At 53.9% G+C, this 20,429-nt stretch overlaps 1 protein-coding gene across 3 annotated transcripts in view; it reads left to right on the top strand.

Annotated features, from left to right (window-relative positions):
- The first annotated feature begins 6,220 nt into the window (after positions 1-6,220).
- TLN1 (talin 1) overlaps positions 6,221-20,429 on the top strand; it is an 880,838-nt gene continuing 866,629 nt past the window's right edge. The window contains exon 1 of one of the 3 annotated variants that reach the window (XM_085627686.1): positions 6,221-6,366. The gene's annotated coding sequence lies outside the window, so the exon portion shown is untranslated. The remainder of the gene's footprint in view (positions 6,367-20,429) is intronic. The other 2 variants (XM_085627681.1, XM_085627685.1) reach the window with 2 other exon arrangements.

The following is a 20,429-nucleotide window of genomic DNA, read 5'->3' as shown; positions in this document are numbered from 1 at the left end:
GGGTGACTGCTGTCCCTACCTCTGGTTCTCTTCTATACGGGGGTGGTCTTTTGTAGAGCATGTCCTCTAAGATATCATCATCAGACTCATTTGCCCCATATCTTCTGGTCTCTACATGATGTTCTTTTTCTGTACACTTTCTCCCTCCTGATTCCTCTGCTGTTCTTACAGGATATAATCCCTCGGTCATACTGGCATCTCGCCACCTTCTCATTCTGTCATGATGGGTTTTGCGATCATATTTTCTACCGAACATATATCGGTAGTTACCTCCACTCCTCTGCTTTTCTCGCTCATGTACTTCATCTTCCCATTCCACCAAAGCCTCGAATTGCGTCGGCCTAGGCCGAGGCTCTAGATTCATCATCTTTTCCCGTAAATTTCTTAACACGGCCAGATTAAATGAGCCATGTTCTGGAAAAGCCAAAACCCCATCCACTCTAGTATACTTTGCCCAGTTGTCTAACCAAATACAGGTATGATACCCATATTTTGTAACCATAAAGGATGCAGGGGTTCTGGTCGGAGGAATTAACTCTCCCTCCCTTGTTACTATGTCTTTATCCTTGTCAAACCAGGTTTTAACCTTACTGAACAAGGACTTTTTCTTCTTTTCCTCAGCATGGTAATACATCTTTCTTATTTTTCCACTAGCTGTTTACTCTTACTACAGCTGTACGATCTTTTGTCCAATTGCAGCACGACTCACACCAACGCACCAATCCTGGAGCGTCTACGTCACTGACTCAGTCCGCGAATCCCAGCGCGACTCACACTAACGCACCAATCCTGGAGCGTCTACGTCACTGTCTCAATCCGCGAATCCCAGCGCGACTCACACTAACGCACCAATCTCTGCGCTTCTTCTGTTCTAGCCCACTGTCCAATTACAGCGCGGTCTCCCTGACGTCAGCAGCCGCTGCAGTCGCTTCTGCTCCTGTCTCCTGTCCTTCTCGTCTACCCCTCCTTTACAAGACTACTCGGTAGACTTTGTTTCGACTTCTACGAGTCCGATAGTTACAACGTACAAACATCTCCATTGTCTGCTTCGCTAGCCACAGAACAGCAAAAGACCTTTCTCACGAGAATTCTGCCTTTCCCGAGAGCAGCGCTTACCTCTGCCCTACTACAGAATCGTTACTTCCGTTGATAAAGTAGCACATCCCTCTACTTTACCCTTCTAACAAGCATCAATTAACTGTTTCCCTTCGGAATGCTCCTAAGAGTTTTACAATTAACCAGAATGCCTTCTCATTCACGCACTTACACACCAGAAAATGTAGTACATTCACACAGAATTCTGTCTTTCCCGAGGACAGCGAACAGTCTGTCCTACTACAGAATTATATCATACGTTAACAAAGCAGCGCTTACCTCTGCCCTGTCCTTCTAACAAGCTCCGAGAATACCTATTACTTCTCCAGCGGTAAGCTTTAACGGCAAACCTTACGGATCCCTGGGACTTAAGACCAGAGTTTCACAGATAACCTTTGCTATCATATACACTTCTCTCACACAGAAATACGTTTCTAATGGCAACACACGGCGATGCTACCTTGTCGAACCCAGACAATGCGACGCGCAACTTCAATTGTCACACGTTTTCCCCTGTCTGCATACAGGGCCAACAATCCCGCCTTTTTCCGAGAGCAACACTCCCTCTGCCCTACTACGGAACTGTCACCGACTCCCTACATCCCAGAAGCCGTTCACAATACATAGAACTCAACACGACTTCAACATATAGTGTTAGTACCAATATCAATCAAAAATCAACAAGCCTATATACACGCAATTTTGCCAGATCAAGACAATAGCAAACCATCATTCTGCTACCAAGAAACTGGTGCAGATCAGAGCTTCCGAATCCCCTCTACTTCCACGGACGGAATGATCTCACAGTCACACACGCACACACACATCACACGCTGGTGGGGCCCATTACACCAACATTCACCCTAAAATCACTCCGATCCGTGCCCTGTAAAGGAGAAAAACACCTTTCACTGATGCTCTTTCTAATCTGCCTGTACCTAGAGGTCAATGTGACCTGCTGATTGCTGTAGATCTAGCAAAATACATTTCAAAGAATATACAATAGAATCAATAAACATGACCAGAAATAATCACCCGAGACAGTAATTCAAAGAAACTGTTCATTTATCTAAAATTTCAGGAAAAGCCAATTAAATGCAAAATTCATTTTCTCTCATATTTACCTATTCTGTCTAAAAGTCAGATCCTAAGTCAGAACCGGTCCTCTGCAGAAGAATTAGAATTTTCTGCCGTCATGTAGAGTCATCGTCCTCTCCGTCAGCGTAGGGACCTCGCATCATTCGCTCGGGAAGAAGTGGCGCTAGACCTCTCTAGTCTACTTACTTTTATACTAAATTTACATTCTAAAAAGTATCATTTCTTTATTCAGAACGGATGAATGGCGGAAATAATGTCGCCTTGCAACATGAGCAAAAGTTCCCAGATATTGTCTGTCTTAAACGATGAATAGAGAATGTAATGTCCATAATTTTATTCGATACTTCTACGGATGTTTTTCCCAGATTAAATGTATCCCAGTTGTGGGATTGACAGTTCAAGAGTTCAATATTCTTTTCCTTGAAAATTTTTTCTCAATCAGGGGCTTTTCTGGCAGTCCTCCCAGATTTGTCGTCATGGTCATGGCTTTTCAGTTCATCAGAGGTGCAAGGTCACAGGCAGAGCGAAGCCTTTTTGTAAATTTCCAGCAACTCCAATGCAGGCTGCGGGTGGCGGCCATTTTGTGGCAGGCCACAATGGACAACTTAAAACAAAGTAAACATAAAACAGAATTACTGCATAGAAATGATTAAACAGTGTTATTCCCCTGCTAATACCCTTATGTGTGTGTATTTATCTAGCCATTTGCGACATCGGAAGCCATTAATGCATATTAATTATAAGCGCAAAACACCATAACATCACATAAGCAACATCGTATTCTGTCAGTTTGCTCACCAACTTAGTTCACTTGTTATTTAGCCATGCAATAGCATTCCCACGTGTAATTCTCTTGTTAATAAGATTGATTAGTCAACATTCGACAAACTATTAATCATTAATAATTATTCAGTAGTACTTTTAATTATAACATGTGAAAATGAAACAGGTATTCCGTTTTGGAGTAAAAACCCTGCTCCATCAATAGCACCACCCCTGAGGTAAAATGTGTAGGAAAGTGGAATCTGACTGCATGGTTGCCCCCACTTTATTCCTGGTGTTTTGATGGTTTTTGACTTAGTTTGGCTGGGAACCTGCTAATCAGGACCCCAGCCTATCTGCTTTCTCTGATAAATGTATTCCATGTACTTTAGGTACACTCCAGATTGGATTCTGGGGTACCCTTGTGAGTCCCTAGTATATGGTATACTATGTACCCAGGGCATAGGTACCCCAGAGGCCTACAAGGGGCTGCAGCATGTATTGTGCCACCCCTGGGAAGCACTCCAAAATGACACCACAGGTCTGCTACTGCAGCCTGGGTAAGGTGGTGCATGCACCCCTTACTGAGGTATAGGTTCACTATACCTCACCTATCACGGCACATAGTAACCTAACAGTCACCCCTATGGCAGGCCTTATCAATCCTGAAGGCAGGGTGCTTGGTTATATGTGAGAGGGTGCCCAGGCATGAGCTGAGCCCCTCTGCAGCCTTCGGAATCTCTTCTCGGGGTTGTATGTGGTGCAGCCTGACCATATACTCTTAAGTGCATTATATCTTAAACGGTTAATGCTAACTTTGGACTGGCTGCACGGAAGCATGTCGTGTTTGGTGTCAAACACTTTGGAATCATACCTTCGCATCAGTTCTTAATGTGAGGATATGATTCCACCCTTCTAGAGGGAGAGACATGGCAGTACTGGTATACCCGGTAGAAATCTAATAGAGCCCTGGCATCACAAAATGGATGCTGCAGCCACAGACATGGGTCTGGCCTCCTGCTACTGACTGAAACTCTGACAGGGGAGGCCTGGACAATAGGTTTCCTGTCACAGGGAGGTGTAACCACCTCCCAGACAGGCTTATGTGTATTGGGGCTGGGTGGGAGCACTCTCTGAGTGCTTTGAAGTCCTGCACTGGGGGCACATTTGGTGTCCCTGTGCATAGTCCAGCTCTGACTGGTTCAGGGGCCTCAATCCCCTGCTCTGGCTCGAAACTGGACAATGGAAATGGGTGCAGCCACCCCTCTTTCCAAACCCTCCCATAGGTGGGTCCCCAGAGTTAATCCAACACCTTCCTTAGGTATAAGTAAGGAACCTCTGTAACCAGAACTTTAGATATCCCTGGACAAAACTCTGAAGCTGAATCCTGGAACTTCGATGCTCTACTAAAGACTAGAGGACTGAAGAAATCTCCCTTGGGGTCAAGGAGTGACTCCCCTGCTTGGCAGGCACCAACGAAGCATTTTGCTGGTCTGCATCTCCGAAGCTCCCGCCGGACTCCGAAGTATTTGCAGACCAGGAAGAGGATTTCCAGACATATGAGAGGCCGACCGAGTCCCAGCAAAGCTGAGACCCGCAGCTCTCGTGAGTAGCGTGGAACCGGAGCTCCTGGTCACTGTGCACTTTTGCAAGGGCATTGACTTCTCGACGTCTCCTGAAGTCGTGCTTGGGGTTACTTGTAGACCCCACCTCAAGCAGAAAATCCACCAAAGATTGTTGGCCTAGTCACCCCGAGTGACCCGTGGGCCGCCATTTTGTGTTTCTTCTCGAGGTCCCTTCGCGATCCCTGGTCCGTCGACTGGTGGGTCCCTGAGGGGGTAACTTAGAATTTCCTGGGGCTTCCCTGGTTGCTCCAAACGGGCTCTGACTCCCAACCAAGTGGTGAATCCCTCAGACTTTGCTGGTCTGCACTGAAGCATCTTTCTCCTTTCTGCGTGGGTTGCTGTTGCCAAGGCTTGTTGTGTCCAATCCGGGCAGCGACACTGCAGCACTCGACATCCTTCATGGGGCAGCTTGAATCCAGCTCCTGGTCGTCCTCGACGCCTCCTGGTCCTCATGGCTGAAGATTTAAGCTTCACCTTCTTCACCTGAAATCACCCGACATCGGTGGGCATCCGCCTATCGTCCTCCTGGTCACTGGCAAGTGACCCAGACTCTGTCCCCTCTGCTTTCATACCTGGTGTGGTTGTCTTTCATTTAGCCATTCAAGAGATTATAGACTGGTAAAAAACAAGCTGCTTTACATTCCTTCAAGACTTAGCCTGAAGGCTGCTCTCCATAGCTACCACTAGGATTGCTTTCAATAAAGGTTGTCTTTAACCTATAACCAATAAGGGGTTGTTTGGACTGGTACAGGGTGCCCACTAGAACTAGTGGACAGCATATACCAGACCAGCTTCTCACAAAATGCAGAAAAAACCTCCAGCTCCAGGCCAGTCATCTAAAAGCTGAGCGCGTCCTCGTGCTTTTTCATGTTTCCACGCCCTGCCTTTGTCTTTCCAGTTCATGACTTTGAAAGTTTCTTGCCTCCCTACGACTCTCCACCCACACCCAAAACCTCAAATAATTTGTGGAAAATGGCAACACGGAATATGTGGGGGTCCCTGTGTCAGTTCTGGGGGTCCCTGTGTCAGTTGTGTCATTTCTGGGGGTCCTGTGTCCGTTCTGGGGGTCCCTGTGTCCGTTCTGGGGGTCCCTGTATCAGTTCTGGGGGTCCTGTGTCAGTTCTGGGGGTCCCTGTGTCAGTTCTGGGGTCCCTGTGTCAGTTCTGGGGGTCCCTGTGTCAGTTCTGGGGTCCCTGTGTCAGTTCTGGGGGTCCCTGTATGTTATTGATTCCAGCCCCAGTGCTTGCTAAGACTGCACTTGGTGCAGTTAGTTCAAGACAACCACCTTCTCTGCCAATGATTTAAGGCCTGGATGCTTCCTGGGGGGGGGGGGGCTGACGCCGGGTTCATTTGGATGTGAACAGCACAGACCCGTGCACGGGGCTAGCAATGATCTGCACTCATTTAACTTCAGGGCACGAAAATGCGTTGAGAATGTAGACGAACACCTTGGGTAGCGTCGCCCAGGGAGAGGGACCAAGCGCCCCCAGTCTGCGGACGCTTCTATGCGCTAGCTTGAGGACACGTCCCTCTGCTCTGGGGGCTGCGCAGGCGCAGAGCGCTCCTGCCTGGACCCAAGATGGCGGCGCGGGCGTCACCGTGCCGCGGCTCAGGCGCATGCGCGGCCACCTCCCCCCTGCGTGAAGTGTGCCATACGGGACCAGCGAGAACGCGGGGCAGGCAGAGCGTCTCCTCGGGCGGGGCAGGGCGGGAAGGAAGCAGGCGCAGGACCGGCGGACGGGAGCGACGGACAGGGAGCAGCGGCACCGGGAGGGAGTCCCTGCAGGTAGGAACGGGCCACGGCGCCCTCTAGTGGCGGGTGGGGGCACTGCAGCGGCCGGACGGGCTGGGGCAGAAGGCAGAGCTCAGGGTGGGAGAGGGCAGAGCTCAGGGTGGGAGAGGGCAGAGCTCAGGGTGGGAGAGGGCAGAGCTCAGGGTGGGAGAGGGCAGAGCTCAGCCTTACAAACCGTGACAGGGCAGTGTCCAGTGTGACAGGGTAGTGTCCAGTCTGACAGGGTGTGAGAGGGCAGTGTCCAGTCTGACAGGGTGTGAGAGGGCAGTGTCCAGTCTGACAGGGTGTTAGAGGGGCAGTGTCCAGTCTGACAGGGTGTGAGGGGGCAGTGTCCAGTCTGACAGGGTGTTAGAGGGGCAGTGTCCAGTCTGACAGGGTGTTAGAGGGGCAGTGTCCAGTCTGACAGGGTGTTAGAGGGGCAGTGTCCAGTCTGACAGGGTGTGACAGGGCAGTGTCCAGTCTGACAGGGTGTGAGAGGGGCAGTGTCCAGTGTCACAGGGTGTGACAGGGCAGTGTCCAGTGTTACAGGGTGTGACAGGGCAGTGTCACAGGGTGTGACAGGGCAGTGTCCAGTGTCACAGGGTGTGAGAGGGGCAGTGTCCAGTCTGACAGGGTGTGAGAGGGCAGTGTCCAGTCTGACAGGGTGTGAGAGGGCAGTTTCCAGTGTCACAGGGTGTGAGAGGGGCAGTGTCCAGTCTGACAGGGTGTGAGAGGGCAGTGTCCAGTCTGACAGGGTGTGAGGGGGCAGTGTCCAGTCTGACAGGGTGTGAGGGGGCAGTGTCCAGTCTGACAGGGTGTGAGGGGGCAGTGTCCAGTCTGACAGGGTGTTAGAGGGGCAGTGTCCAGTCTGACAGGGTGTGAGAGGGCAGTGTCCAGTCTGACAGGGTGTGAAAGGGCAGTGTCCAGTCTGACAGGGTGTGACAGGGCAGTGTCCAGTCTGACAGGGTGTGAGAGGGGCAGTGTCCAGTCTGACAGGGTGTGAGAGGGGCAGTGTCCAGTGTCACAGGGTGTGACAGGGCAGTGTCCAGTGTTACAGGGTGTGACAGGGCAGTGTCACAGGGTGTGACAGGGCAGTGTCCAGTGTCACAGGGTGTGAGAGGGGCAGTGTCCAGTCTGACAGGGTGTGAGAAGGCAGTGTCCAGTCTGACAGGGTGTGAGAGGGCAGTTTCCAGTGTCACAGGGTGTGAGAGGGCAGTTTCCAGTGTCACAGGGTGTGAGAGGGCAGTGTCCAGTCTGACAGGGTGTGAGAGGGCAGTGTCCAGTCTGACAGGGTGTGACAGGGCAGTGTCCAGTGTCACAGGGTGTGAGAGGGGCAGTGTCCAGTCTGACAGGGTGTGAGAGGGCAGTGTCCAGTCTGACAGGGTGTGACAGGGCAGTGTCCAGTGTCACAGGGTGTGAGAGGGGCAGTGTCCAGTCTGACAGGGTGTGAGAGGGATGTGTCCAGTCTGACAGGGTGTGAGAGGGCAGTGTCCAGTGTCACAGGGTGTGAGAGGGCAGTGTCCAGTCTCACAGGGTGTGAGAGGGCAGTGTCCAGTGTCACAGGGTGTGAGAGGGCAGTGTCACAGGGTGTGAGAGGGCAGTGTCCAGTGTCAAAGGGTGTGAGAGGGCAGTGTCCAGTGTGACAGGGTGTGACAGGGCAGTATCCAGTGTGACAGGGTGTGACAGGGCAGTGTCCAGTGTGACAGGGTGTGAGGGGGCAGTGTTCAGTCTGACAGGGTGTGAGAGGGGCAGTGTTCAGTCTGACAGGGTGTGAGAGGGGCAGTGTTCAGTCTGACAGGGTGTGAGAGGGGCAGTGTTCAGTCTGACGGTGTGAGAGGGGCAGTGTCCAATGTGACAGGGTGTGAGAGGGGCAGTGTCCAATGTGACAGTGTGAGAGGGACAGTGTCCAATGTGACGGTGTGAGAGGGGCAGTGTCCAGTCTGACAGGGTGTGAGAGGGCAGTGTCCAGTCTGACAGGGTGTGACAGGGCAGTGTCCAGTGTGAGAGGGGCAGTGTCCAATGTGACAGGGTGTGAGAGGGGCAGTGTCCAATGTGACAGGGTGTGAGGGGGCAGTGTTCAGTCTGACAGGGTGTGAGGGGGCAGTGTTCAGTCTGACAGGGTGTGAGAGGGGCTGTGTTCAGTCTGACGGTGTGAGAGGGGCAGTGTCCAATGTGACAGGGTGTAAGAGGGGAAGTGTCCAATGTGACAGGGTGTGAGAGGGGCAGTGTCCAATGTGACAGGGTGTGAGAGGGGCAGTGTCCAGTCTGACAGGGTGTGAGAGGGGCAGTGTCCAGTCTGACAGGGTGTGACAGGGCAGTGTCCGGTGTGAGAGGGGCAGTGCCCAATGTGACAGGGTGTGAGGGGGCAGTATTCAGTCTGACAGGATGTGAGAGGGGCAGTGTCCAATGTGACAGGGTGTGAGAGGGGCAGTGTCCAGTCTGACAGGGTGTGACAGGGAAGTGTCCAGTGTGACAGGGCTGTATCCAGTCTGACAGGGTGTGACAGGGCAGTATCCAGTCTAACAGGGTGTGACAGGGAAGTGTCCAGTGTGACAGGGTGTGAGAGGGGCAGTGTCCAGTGTGACAGGGTGTGAGAGGGCAGTATCCACTCTGACATGGCAGTGTCCAGTCTGACAGGGTGCGACAGGGCAGTGTCCAGTCTGACAGGGTGCGACAGGGCAGTGTCCAGTCTGACAGGGTGCGACAGGGCAGTGTCCAGTCTGACAGGGTGCGACAGGGCAGTGTCCAGTCTGACAGGGTGCGACAGGGCAGTGTCCAGTCTGACAGGGTGCGACGGGGCAGTGTCCAGTCTGACAGGGTGCGACGGGGCAGTGTCCAGTCTGACAGGGTGCGACGGGGGCAGTGTCCAGTTTGACATCGTGTGACGGGGCAGTGTCGAGTGTGACAGGGTGTGAGGGGGCAGTGTCCAGTCTGATCAGGTGTGACGGGCCAGTGTCCAGTCTGATCAGGTGTGACGGGGCAATGTCCAGCTTTACAAAGCGTGACAGGGCAGTGTCCAGCCTGGCAGGGAGTGAGGGGGCAGTACTTAGCCTTACAAGGCGTGAGAAGGCAGTATCCAGCCCGGGCATGGGACACTAGTCAGCCAGGGTAGAGGACGGCATGGTGAGGGAGTCGAGGACAGTGCTCGGGATGGAGGGTGTGAGGGGGCGGTGCGCAGCCTGGCAGGAACTACGGGTATGAGAGGCACGTAGTACCCTGCCGTAGCAGCCTTGGTGTGGGACAGACTGGGTAGAGCACAGCATGGTGAGGGGGTCAAGGGCAGTTTTCAGGCCAGAGAGTGGACCCTGGGTAGAGGACAGTATAGGTCTGGGACAGGATCAATACCTGACCCGGGGAAGGACAGCAGAGAGGAGAGGGTATGAAGGGCAGTACACTGTATTGGACAGGGGCAATTTGTGAGTCGCAAAATGTGAGGGTCGTACATCTGGCCCTAAGCCACCAGACGGCGTTGGGCTGATCTTCAGAAGTTGAGGGCAGTTTGCTGTGGTTGTTGCTCGGCCTTGGAGAGGCCACTTTGTTGACCAGAGAAGTGGTGCTGTGGCGGGTAGTTGTTTGACAGTGTGTGTTGGGTCCAAGGGTAGGAGGTGGAATGTAGTGTTGAGGGCAGTGACCAATAAGCTGCTGCTTACTGTCCAGGAGGGGACAGTTCCAAGTCTTGAAGGTTGACGGCGAGGGAGGTTGTCTCTGTTGGGTTGGGGCAGAGGGCTGGACGGGCAGATGGCCGTCTGGAGTTGCCAAGTGTGCATGACTTATGCTGATGTTCTCTGGAACTGGGGCTGGCGTCTTCTATCTCGAGTGGGACTCGCATAAACCCCTCTGTCCAGCTGTTTCCCTCTTGTAGGGTTTGTGGGAGCACCTGTAGTGCTGTGCACGTCTGGCGGGCTGGAGGGGGCAGTTGGGTGTTAAGAGCTGTGGATTAAGTTCAAGGTGTGCGTTGATGACACTGAGACTTTATACCAGGCCTGGATTTACTTGTGTGCATTGGAGTAAATTGTTCTTTTGGGCTCTTTCTGTGTTCCCTCGGTGTTTGCATTTCGTATGTGCGTCTTAGGAACGTGTTACTGTGTTGGACCTTTTCTCCCCGTGGCTCAGTGTCCACATCTGCCCGGACCGGAAGTGCTCACAAATCACCATAAAGTATGGCTTTTAGGTGGGCACACTGTGGTCTAGTGGTTAAATCGAGAGTTTACAGTTCTTCTAGTTCGGGTTGGGGTAGTTCGTGTGTTCAGGCGCACCCCCTCTGTGGCAAAACCGGACCAGCTTTAACAACCCACCTGGCACTGCTCAAGGAGGAAAGGCCCCGCCCACGCCACTGGGCAACCCCCCTCCGCCCCGTTGGGGGGGCCACATTGGCAATACCAGGGGCATTTCTTCCCCATTGGGGCTTTTCAGTGGAGTGCTGAGGCTGGGACCCTGTATGGGTGCACCTCAGCACATAGTGACTCACAGAGCTCAGAAGTGATGGATGGGAACCCTTGAATCCATGTAAACCACCGACACTCAGACACATACCATCACACATGCTTAGCTGTATGTTCCACCACTGGCAGGAGCTGTGTCTGGGTGCACCCTTCAGCACATGGTGACTCACAGAGCTCAGAAGTGATGGATGGGAACCCTTGAATCAGTGTAAACCACCGACAGTCAGACACATGCCATCACACAAGCTTAGCTGTATGTTCCACCACGGGCAGGAGCTGTCTCTGGGTGCACCACAGCAAAAGGTGACTCACCGAGCTCAGAATTGATGGATGGGAACCCTTGAATCAGTGTAAACCACCGACAGTCAGGACACATTGCAAGACACATGCTTAGCTGTATGTTCCACCACAGTCAGGAGTTGTCTGGGTGCACCACAGCTCTGGGTGCACCACAGCACAAGGTGACTCACTGAGCTCAGAATTGAGGGATGGGAACCCTTGAACCAGTGTAAACCACCGACAGTCAGACACATGCCATCACACATGCTTAGCTGTATGTTCCACCACAGGCAGGAGTTGTGTTTGGGTGCACCACAGCTCTGGGTGCACCAAAGCAAAAGGTGACTCACCAAGCTCAGAATTGATGGATGGGAACCCTTGAATCAGTGTAAACCACCGACAGTCAGGACACATTGCAAGACACATGCTTAGCTGTATGTTCCACCACAGGCAGGAGCTGTGTCTGGGTGCACCACAGCACAAGGTGACTCGCCGAGCTCAGAATTGATGGATGGGAACCCTTGAATCAGTGTAAACCACCGACAGTCAGGACACATTGCAAGACACATGCTTAGCTGTATGTTCCACCACAGTCAGGAGTTGTCTGGGTGCACCACAGCTCTGGGTGCACCACAGCACAAGGTGACTCACTGAGCTCAGAATTGAGGGACGGGAACCCTTGAATCAGTGTAAACCACCGACACTCAGACACATGCCATCACACATGCTTAGCTGTATGTTCCACCACAGGCAGGAGTTGTGTTTGGGTGCACCACAGCTCTGGGTGCACCACAGCACAAGGTGACTCACTGAGCTCAGAATTGAGGGATGGGAACCCTTGAATCAGTGTAAACCACCGACAGTCAGGACACATTCCATCACACATGCTTAGCTGTATGTTCCACCACAGCAGGAGCTGTGTCTGGGTGCACCACAGCACAAGGTGACTCGCCGAGCTCAGATTTGAGGGATGGGAACCCTTGAATCAGTGTAAACCACCGACAGTCAGACACATGCCATCACACATGCTTAGCTGTATGTTCCAGTATAGACCGGGACCGGCCAAGCCACGTGATATGTGATCTTGGGTAAATAAGTTCGACCTCACTTCCTCTTAAGGAACTGATCTTTGCGTTGCAGTGGGCGCCCAGTGGTGTTTGAGACTCTCGTTGCTTCGCAGACGGTGGCTTGTACGGCCTCCACCTTGCAGGCACTACTCAGGACCTGACCAGTGCGCGCCAATGAGGGTGTGCATGTGTTATAGCCAGAGTGCCACCAGCATGGCACCAAGCCAGCACATGATGGCTCCTTGGCATGGCCCCTTGGCATGGCCCCAGTTGTGCCTGATGACTGCACTAGGGTCCAGTGCCCCATGCTTGCGTGTAATAGATCAGTGGGTCAATGTGCTTGTTGCATACATGTGTGCAGAGGCGGTGGCTCCCATGGCCGAATGCCAGCATGCACAGTTGTCGTGATGTACTTTGACATCACTGCCAGGGATCCTTTCCGCCCCAGTGTTTCTTAATGTGGTATCTCACCCATGCGACATAAGAGCCTGCCTGATCTCTGGGCTCAGCTGTGCCAAGGTGCAGGCGCCTGGCATCGGCCCTTAGGTCGTGGTTTGCTGCATGGATCCGTCATGGCTTTTGCCTGTCAAACAAGGGGTCTTGGGGCGTAGACTGGGCACGTACTGAGACGTGACCCCAGCCCTACAGGCTGAAGGGGATGTTCTCATGAGAATGTTTACTTCCTGGTCCGGCCTCTTCCTGTGCTTCGCGCAGTGCGTGGTCACTGCGGTTTTCAGAGTCGGGCTCTGCGAGGGGAAGCTGCAGTGGACACAGCCCCAGGGCTTCAGAAGAACCACTCCTGTCAGAGCTGCAGGCTGGGTGCCTCCCCATGGGGACCAGGGCCCCTCCACTCATTGCCTGGGCCTACTTTTCTGACACGTGGCCTCTGGATTTCTTGTGCAGTCCTCACAGCCCCAGGGCTACTGTAGAACCTCTCCTGCCAGAGCTGCAGGCTGGGTGCCACCCCTGGGGTTCAGGACCCCTCTACCCCTGTGCCTGGCTTGCTGTGCTGGTACATGGGAATGGGTGCCACCCCTGGGGTTCAGGGCCCCTCTACCCCTTGCCTGGCTTGCTTTGCTGGCACATGGGGCTGGGTGACACCACTGGCGATCAGGGCCCCTCTACCCCTTGCCTGTGCCTGGCTTGCTGTGCTGGCACATGGGGCTGGGTGCCACCTCCGGGGATCGAGGCCCCTCTACCCCTTGCATGTGGTTGCCTGCTTTGCTGACACATGGCCTCTGGATTCCTTGTGCGGTGCTCACTGTTCTCCACAGCCATTTCCGGGTTCCTTTTTCATCACAGGGGTGCTGCGAACTGAAAAACGCTTGACGCACGGGAAGCTTGTGCCTCTGTAGCCCCCGCCCCAACGAGCAGACACGGAGCCTCTTCTCTGGCTAGCGCCCGTGAGGAGGTGGGGGTTGTCAAGGCACTTCCTGTTGCTTCACCGCAGCAGTGTGCGCTCACATCCTGTCCTGGAAGCAGGGCCTCTCCCTGCGTGAGTAACCGCAGGGCGACGTCACGGTCCCCTCTTGCGCTCACTGAACATGAGACCTGACCTCTGACCCCTTCTGCAGCCTGGCTAGCCCTGGCCCACTCACTGGTCTCTGTTCCGGGGCAGGGGGGATTCACTATTACTGCTTTCTGGATTCTAGGAATCCTGGGTGCCCGTTGCTTGGGGACATCAGTGTGCACGCTTGAGCCCCAACGAGACCCTGGTGCTGGGTACGGGCCACTCTCGGGCCAACTGGCTTCGAACGTACTGGAGCTAATGCGGTGCCAGGTTCTGGGTATGGGCCACTGTAGGTCTAACTGGCTTGGAGGGTACTGGAGCTAACGCTGCAGCTCGGACCAGGCCCCAGTGCGGTGCCAGATTCTGGGTATGGGCCTCTGTAGTCCAACTGGCTTCAAAAGTATTGGTGCTCACGCTTCAGCTCGGACCAGGCCCCGGTGCGGTGCCAGGTTCTGGGTATGGGCCACTGTAGGTCCAACTGGCTACGAAGATACTGGTGCTCACGCTTCAGCTCGGACCAGGCCCCGGCGCGCACTAATGTGGTGGGTTCTGTGTGTGGATCTCGGTCCATCTGGTAGGTACTGTGCTCACGCTTCATCTTAGAACACACACCAAGGGGCCGGGAGCTGTGCCCAGGAGTATGGTGTGTTATGTGCATGAATCGCTGTCCATCAGAAGGTAGTGATGGTCACACTTCACCTTGGAGCACACACTAAGGCGGTAGTAGCTGTACCAGAGACTGGGTAAGGACCTCTGTCAGCCTATCTGTCTGGGAAGGTATTGGTGGTCACACTGGCGCTTGGACCAGACCCCAAGGGGGCAGCATTCGTGTCCAGTGCTGTGGTACTTTCTGAGCATGGATCACTGCAGTCCATCTGGCTATGCCCCTGTATCTTGAGGCCTGACAGGGATGCTTGTAGTCCTTTATGATGGAAGCCCAATGGGGCGCTAGAATAGCCCCCCAAGGGGACATGGGGCTTCAGGCAATCCTAAAAGTGTTATTTCTACGTGGCTGTCCCACGATAGGAGCCGGATCTCTCCCTGTGTCTGTCTCGGTATCTCTCGAGATTTGAGATGTGCAAGATTATAGCCGAGACCATCTTGACGTCTCTTCTCCAGCAGTGTAAAGGTTTTACGGACAGTCTCAGAAGAACGGCCTTCGACTGTCCGTGCGGTCATTCTCCTGAAATCTCTTCACTCTTTTCTATGTCGTTTTGGGTCCACCCTTGAAGCATCCCAGCGCTTGCATCCTCACTTGTCTGCATAGAATGCCGTAACTTTCTTTGTTTAATAAAAGATCTAGTCTGTGATTATTTTATATTTTTAAAAACGTATCGCTAGGGATTGACCCATTGTTAGATTTAAAGGACTGTTTAGGAACATTTGGAACTGAACCATTGTTCATGGCTCTTAACCATACGCTTTTAGCTCCGTGTTTGTGTGTGCCCTCTGTATTTGGTGTGTTTGTGGTTAGTCAGAGACGTATGTGTGTGCCCTGTAAACTTAACAGTGTGTCTTTGGGGTTAGTTTGTGCAGTGCATTTGTGTTTGCTGTCGATCGGGTACATGCTTGCTGTCGGTGTATATTTAGTCAGTGTGTTGTGTTTACTGCCAGTTGTGTGTATTTCATGGATGTATGTGGTGCTTGTCTGTGCTTGCGGTTCGATGTGTGTGTGTGTTTGCCTATGGTGTGCATCTTTGCTGTTTTTATGTGGTGTCTGTTTGTGTTTACCTGGTGCGGTGTGTGTTTTTGCTGTTTGTATGTGGTGTGTGGGTGCTACTGATGGTGTGCATGTTTGCTGTTTGTTTGTGGCGTCCCTGTGAGGTGTGTTTATTTGCTGCAGATAGTGTCCATGTTTTCTGTTTGTATGTGGTCTGTTTGTGGTGTCCTGGTGAGGTGTGTGTGTGTGTGTGTGCGTGTGCTGCGGTGTTGTGAATGTTTGCTGTTAGTATGTGGTCTGTGTTTGTGCTTTCCGGCTGCGGTGTGTGTGTGTTTTTGCTGCTGATGGTGTGCATGTCTGCTGGCACATTATATGTTTGTTTGCAGTCTGTTTTCTCTTTGCGCTGTTTTCTTGTTTTCCTTTGTTTGTGCTGCCAGTTACATTTTCATTTCCTTTCTCTCCCTGCGGATGTGTCAGAATGGTTTTTAAAATGCTGTTTTATTGCTTTGTATGTTGGCTGAATGATAATAAAAGCCGTCGCTGGCTAGGTGGAGGAGAAAGGCCCCTGTCGCTGCTGCACCCAGGCCGTGCAGGGCCAGCCCTGCAGAATGCCTCCCCTGCAGGCACACATTCATCCTGGGCGGGTGTGCAAGAGAAGCTCTGCGCTCAGGGCGACGTGAAACGTGTGAGTGCGGATTACAGGAGGGCGGGTTATGTGTGAGTGTGGTGCAGGGGAGAGAGTGGGGTGCTTAAGGGGAGGGCGGAGTATGCATGAGTGTGGGGCGTGGGAGAGGGTCTGGGGGGCTCGAGGGGGATGAGGTATGCAGGAGTGTGGGGCGTGGTAGAGAGTCTGGGGTGCTTCAGGGGGTGGGGTATGCACGAGTATGGGGCACGGTAGAGAGTCTGGGGTGCTCGAGGAGGGGCGGGGTATGTATGAGTGGGGCATGGGAGAGAGTTTGGGGGTGGGGTATGCATGAGTGTGGAGCACGGGAGAGTCTGGGGTGCTCGAGTGCGGGCAGGGTATTCATGAGTGTGGGGCACGGTAGAGAGTCTGGCGTGGTTGAGCTGTAGGATGGATTATAAATGAGTGTGGGGCACGGGAGAGTGTCTTGGGTGCTTGAGGGGGCGGGGTATGTATGAGTGTGGGGTGCGGGAGAGCGTCTGGGGTGCTTGACCTGAGGAGGGTGGGTTATCTGAGTGTGGGGCGCAGTAAAGAGTCTGTGGTGATAGAGGGGAGGGTGGGTTATGTATTAAGGCGGGGCATGGTAGAGAGTCTAGGGTGCTTGAGGGGGAAGTCTGGTTATGTATGAGTGTGTGGCGATTTTGAGAGTCGGGGTGCTTGAGCTGGGAAGGGTGGGTTATGTAGGAGTGTGGGGCGCGGTAGAGTCTGGGATGCTCGAGGGTTTGCGGGTTATGTATGAGTGTGGGGTGTGGTAGAAAGTCTGGGGGGCTTGAGCTGGGAGGGCGGGTTATGTAGTAGTGTGAAGCGTGGTAGAGAGTCTGGGGTGCTTGAGGGGAGGGCAGGTTATGTATGAGTGTGGGGCATGGTAGATAGTCTTGAGTGCTTGAGGTGTGGGTGGGTTATGTATGAGTGTGGGGCATGGTAGAGGGTCTGGGGTGCTCGAGCGGGTTATGTATGAGTGTGAAGCGAGGGTAGAGAGTCTGGGGTGCTTCATGGGAGGACGGGTTATGTATGAGTGTGGGGCGAGGTAGAGAGTCTGGGATTCTTGAGCTGGGAATGGCGGGTTATGTAGGAGTGTGGGGCACGGTAGAGAGTCTGGGGTGCTTGAGAGGAGGGCAGGCTATATACGAGTGTGGGCGTGGTAGAGAGTCAGGGGTGCTTGAGTTGGGGCGGGCGGGTCATGTATGAGTGTGGGGCATGGGAGAGAGTCTGGGGTGCTTAAGGGGGGTTGGGGTATGCATGAGTGTGGGGCAGGGGAGAGAGTGTGGGGTGCTTGAGGGGGTGCGGGGTATGCATGAGTGTGGGGCACAGTAGAGCCTGGGGTGCTTGAGTTGGGAGGGCGGGTTTTGTATGAGTGTGTTGGCGCGGTAGAGTCTGGGATGCTTGAGCTTGTAGGGCGGGTTATGTATGAGTGTGGGGAATGGGAGAGAGTCTGGGGTGCTTGAGGGGGGTGGGGTAGGCATGAGTGTGGGGTGTGGGAGAGAATCTGGGATGCTTGAGAGGAGGGCGGGTTATGTAGGAGTGTGGGGCACAGGAGAGAGTCTGGGGTGCTTGAGCTGGGAGGGCGGGTTATGTATGAGTTTGGGGTGCTTGAGGGGAGGGCGGGTTATGTATGAGTGTGGGGCGAGGTTGAGAGTCTGGGGTGCTTGAGGGAAGGGGAGGTTATGTATGAGTTTGGGGTGAGGTTGAGAGTCCGGGGGTGCTTGAGCTGGTAATGGCAGGTTATGTAGGAGTATGGGGAACGGTAGAGAGTCTGGGGTGCTTGAGGGAAGGGCAGGCCATGTATGAGTGTGGTGTGCGGTAGAAAGTCTGGGGTGCTTGAACTGGGGAGGGCGGGTTATGTATGAGGTTTGGGCATGGGAGATAGTCTGGGGTGCTTGAGTGGGGCAGGGTATGCATGAGTCTGGCGCGGTAGAGAGTCTGGGCTGCTTGAGCTGAGGAGGGCGGGTTATGTATGAGTGTGAGGCACGGTAAAGTCTTTGGGGATAGAGGGGAGTGTGGGTTATGGTGGAGTGTGGGGCAAGGGGAAGAGTCTGGGGTGCTGGGGGGCAGGGTATGCATGTGTTGGGGGCGGTAGAGAGTCTGGGGTGCTTGAGCTGGGGCGGGCAGGTTATATATGAGTGTGGGGCACAGGAGAGAGTCTGGGGTGCTTGAGGGGGTGCGGGGTATGCATGTATGTGGGGCACGGTAGAGCCTGGGGTACTTGAGCTGGGAGTGCGGGTTATGTATGAGTGTGGGGCACGGTAGAGAGTCTGGCTTGGTTGAGCTGGAGGGTGAATAAATGTGTGTGGGGTACGGTAGAGTCTGGGATGCTCGAGCTTGTAGGGCTGGTTATGTAGGAGTGTGGGACACAGGAGAACGTCTGGGGTGCTTGAGGGGGTTGGGGTAGACATGAATGGGGTGTGGGAGAGAGTCTGGGGTGCTTGAGGTGAGGCTGGGTTATGTACGAGTGTGGGGCACGGTAGAGGCTCTGGGGTGCTCGGGCGGGTTATGTTTGAGTGCGAAGCGAGGTAGAGAGTCCGGGGTGCTTCATGGGAGGACGGGTTATGTATGAGTGTGGGGCGAGGTAGAGAGTCTGGGATTCTTGAGCTGGGAATGGCGGGTTATGTAGGAGTGTGGGGCACGGTAGAGAGTCTGGGGTGCTTGAGAGAAGGGCGGGCCATATATGAGTGTGGGGCATGGGAGAGAGTCTCGGGTGGTTGAGGGGGGTGGGGTAGACATGAGTGTGGGGTGTGGAGAGAATCTGGGGTGCTTGAGGGAAGGGCGGGTTATGTATGAGTGTGGGGCGAGGTTGAGAGTTTGGGGTGCTGGAGGGGAGGGCGGGTTATGAATGAGTGTGGCGCAAGGTTGAGAGTCTAGGGTGCTTGAGGGGAAGGCAGGTTACGTATGAGCGTGGGGCACGGTAGAGAGTCTGGGGTGCTTGAGCGAAGGCCAGTCCATGTATGAGTGTGGGGCGCGGTGGAGATTTTGGGGTGCTTGCGGGAGCAGGCTATGCAGGAGTGTGGGGCACGGTAGAGATTCTGGGGTGCTTTAGCTGGGGAAGGCAGGTTATATATGAGTGGGGCACGGTAAGAGTCTGGGGATGCTTGAGGGGGGCGGGTCATGTATGAGTGTGGGGTGCGGTAGAGAGTCTGGGGTTATTGTGGGGAGGGCGGGTTATGTAGGAGTGTGGGGCAAGGTTGAGAGTCTGGGGGTGCTTGAGCTGGGAAGGGCGGGTTATGTAGGAGTGTGGGGCACGGTAGAAAGTCTGGGGTGGTTGAGGGGTGGCGGGTTATGTATGAGTGTGGGGCACAGTAGAGCGTCTCAGGTGCTTGAGTGGGGGCAGGGTATGCATGAGTGTGGGGCACTTTAGAGTGTGGGGTGCTTGCACTGGGGAGGGTGGGTTATGTATGATTGTGGGGCACTGTAGAGTGTCTGGAGTGCTTGTGGGAAAGAGCGGGATATGTGAGTGTGGATCGCCGTAGAGAGTCTGGGGTGCTTGAGGGGAGTGCGGGACACGTGAGTGTGGGGTGCGGTAGAGAGCCTGAGGTGCTTGAAGGGAGAGCGGGACATATGTGATTGTGGGGCGCGGTAGAGAGCCTGAGGTGCTTGAAGGGAGAGCGGGACATATGTGATTGTGGGGCGCGGTAGAGAGTGTGGGGTGCTTGAAGGGAGAGCGGGACATATGTGATTGTGGGGCGCGGTAGAGTCTGGGGTGCTTTAGGGGTGGACGGGTTATGTACGAGTGTGGGGCATGGTGGAGAGTCTGGGTGGTTGAGCTGGAGGGCAGGTTATGTTTGAGAGTCAGGAACGGTAGGGAGTCTGGGCGGCTTTAAGGGAGGGTGGAATATGGTATGGTGGGGTACATGGCAGAGTGAAGAGGTACTCGGAGGAGAGCCTTGGGTTGTGGAATTTACGGGGCGTGGTAGAGAGTCCATGGTACTTGTAGGGAGGACGGATTATGGAAGAGAGTAGGGCACAGTAGTGTCTGCTGTGCTTGTAGCTCAGGGTGGGTTATGGGAGAGTAAGTGGGGCGTGATAAAGAGTCTGGGGTGCCAGAGCGTAGAGAGTGTTGCTCGGATATTTATTTACCTTAAATAAATGAAGAGGCTAGAGGTCTTTGACTAAACAGGAGCAAGAACAAGATCACCACCGACCAGCTCACCACATCACTGAGCCAGAACCCTCCCGCCAGCTCAACGGACCCCAACCAAGCAGCCAACAGCCTCACACAGTGGATCACTGTGAGAAGTTGGCCTGGTATATGATGTTCACTAGTTAAAGTGACCACCTTGTACCATGCCAAGCAACCCTTATGGTGTGGTTGTAAGTCAACCTTTTCGGACTAGCTGCCCTAGTGGTAGCGTAGGCTAAGCAGTCTTTGAGGCTAAACTCGTTTAAGCGTGTTAAGCAGGCTGTTTTACCATATGTAACCCCCCTTTATACCAATGAAAGGACA

The sequence above is a fragment of the Triturus cristatus genome, chromosome 2_1, assembly GCF_964204655.1.
Source record: "Triturus cristatus chromosome 2_1, aTriCri1.1, whole genome shotgun sequence".
Lineage (NCBI taxonomy): Eukaryota > Metazoa > Chordata > Amphibia > Caudata > Salamandridae > Triturus > Triturus cristatus.
This window is presented reverse-complemented; position numbering and strand designations above follow the sequence as displayed.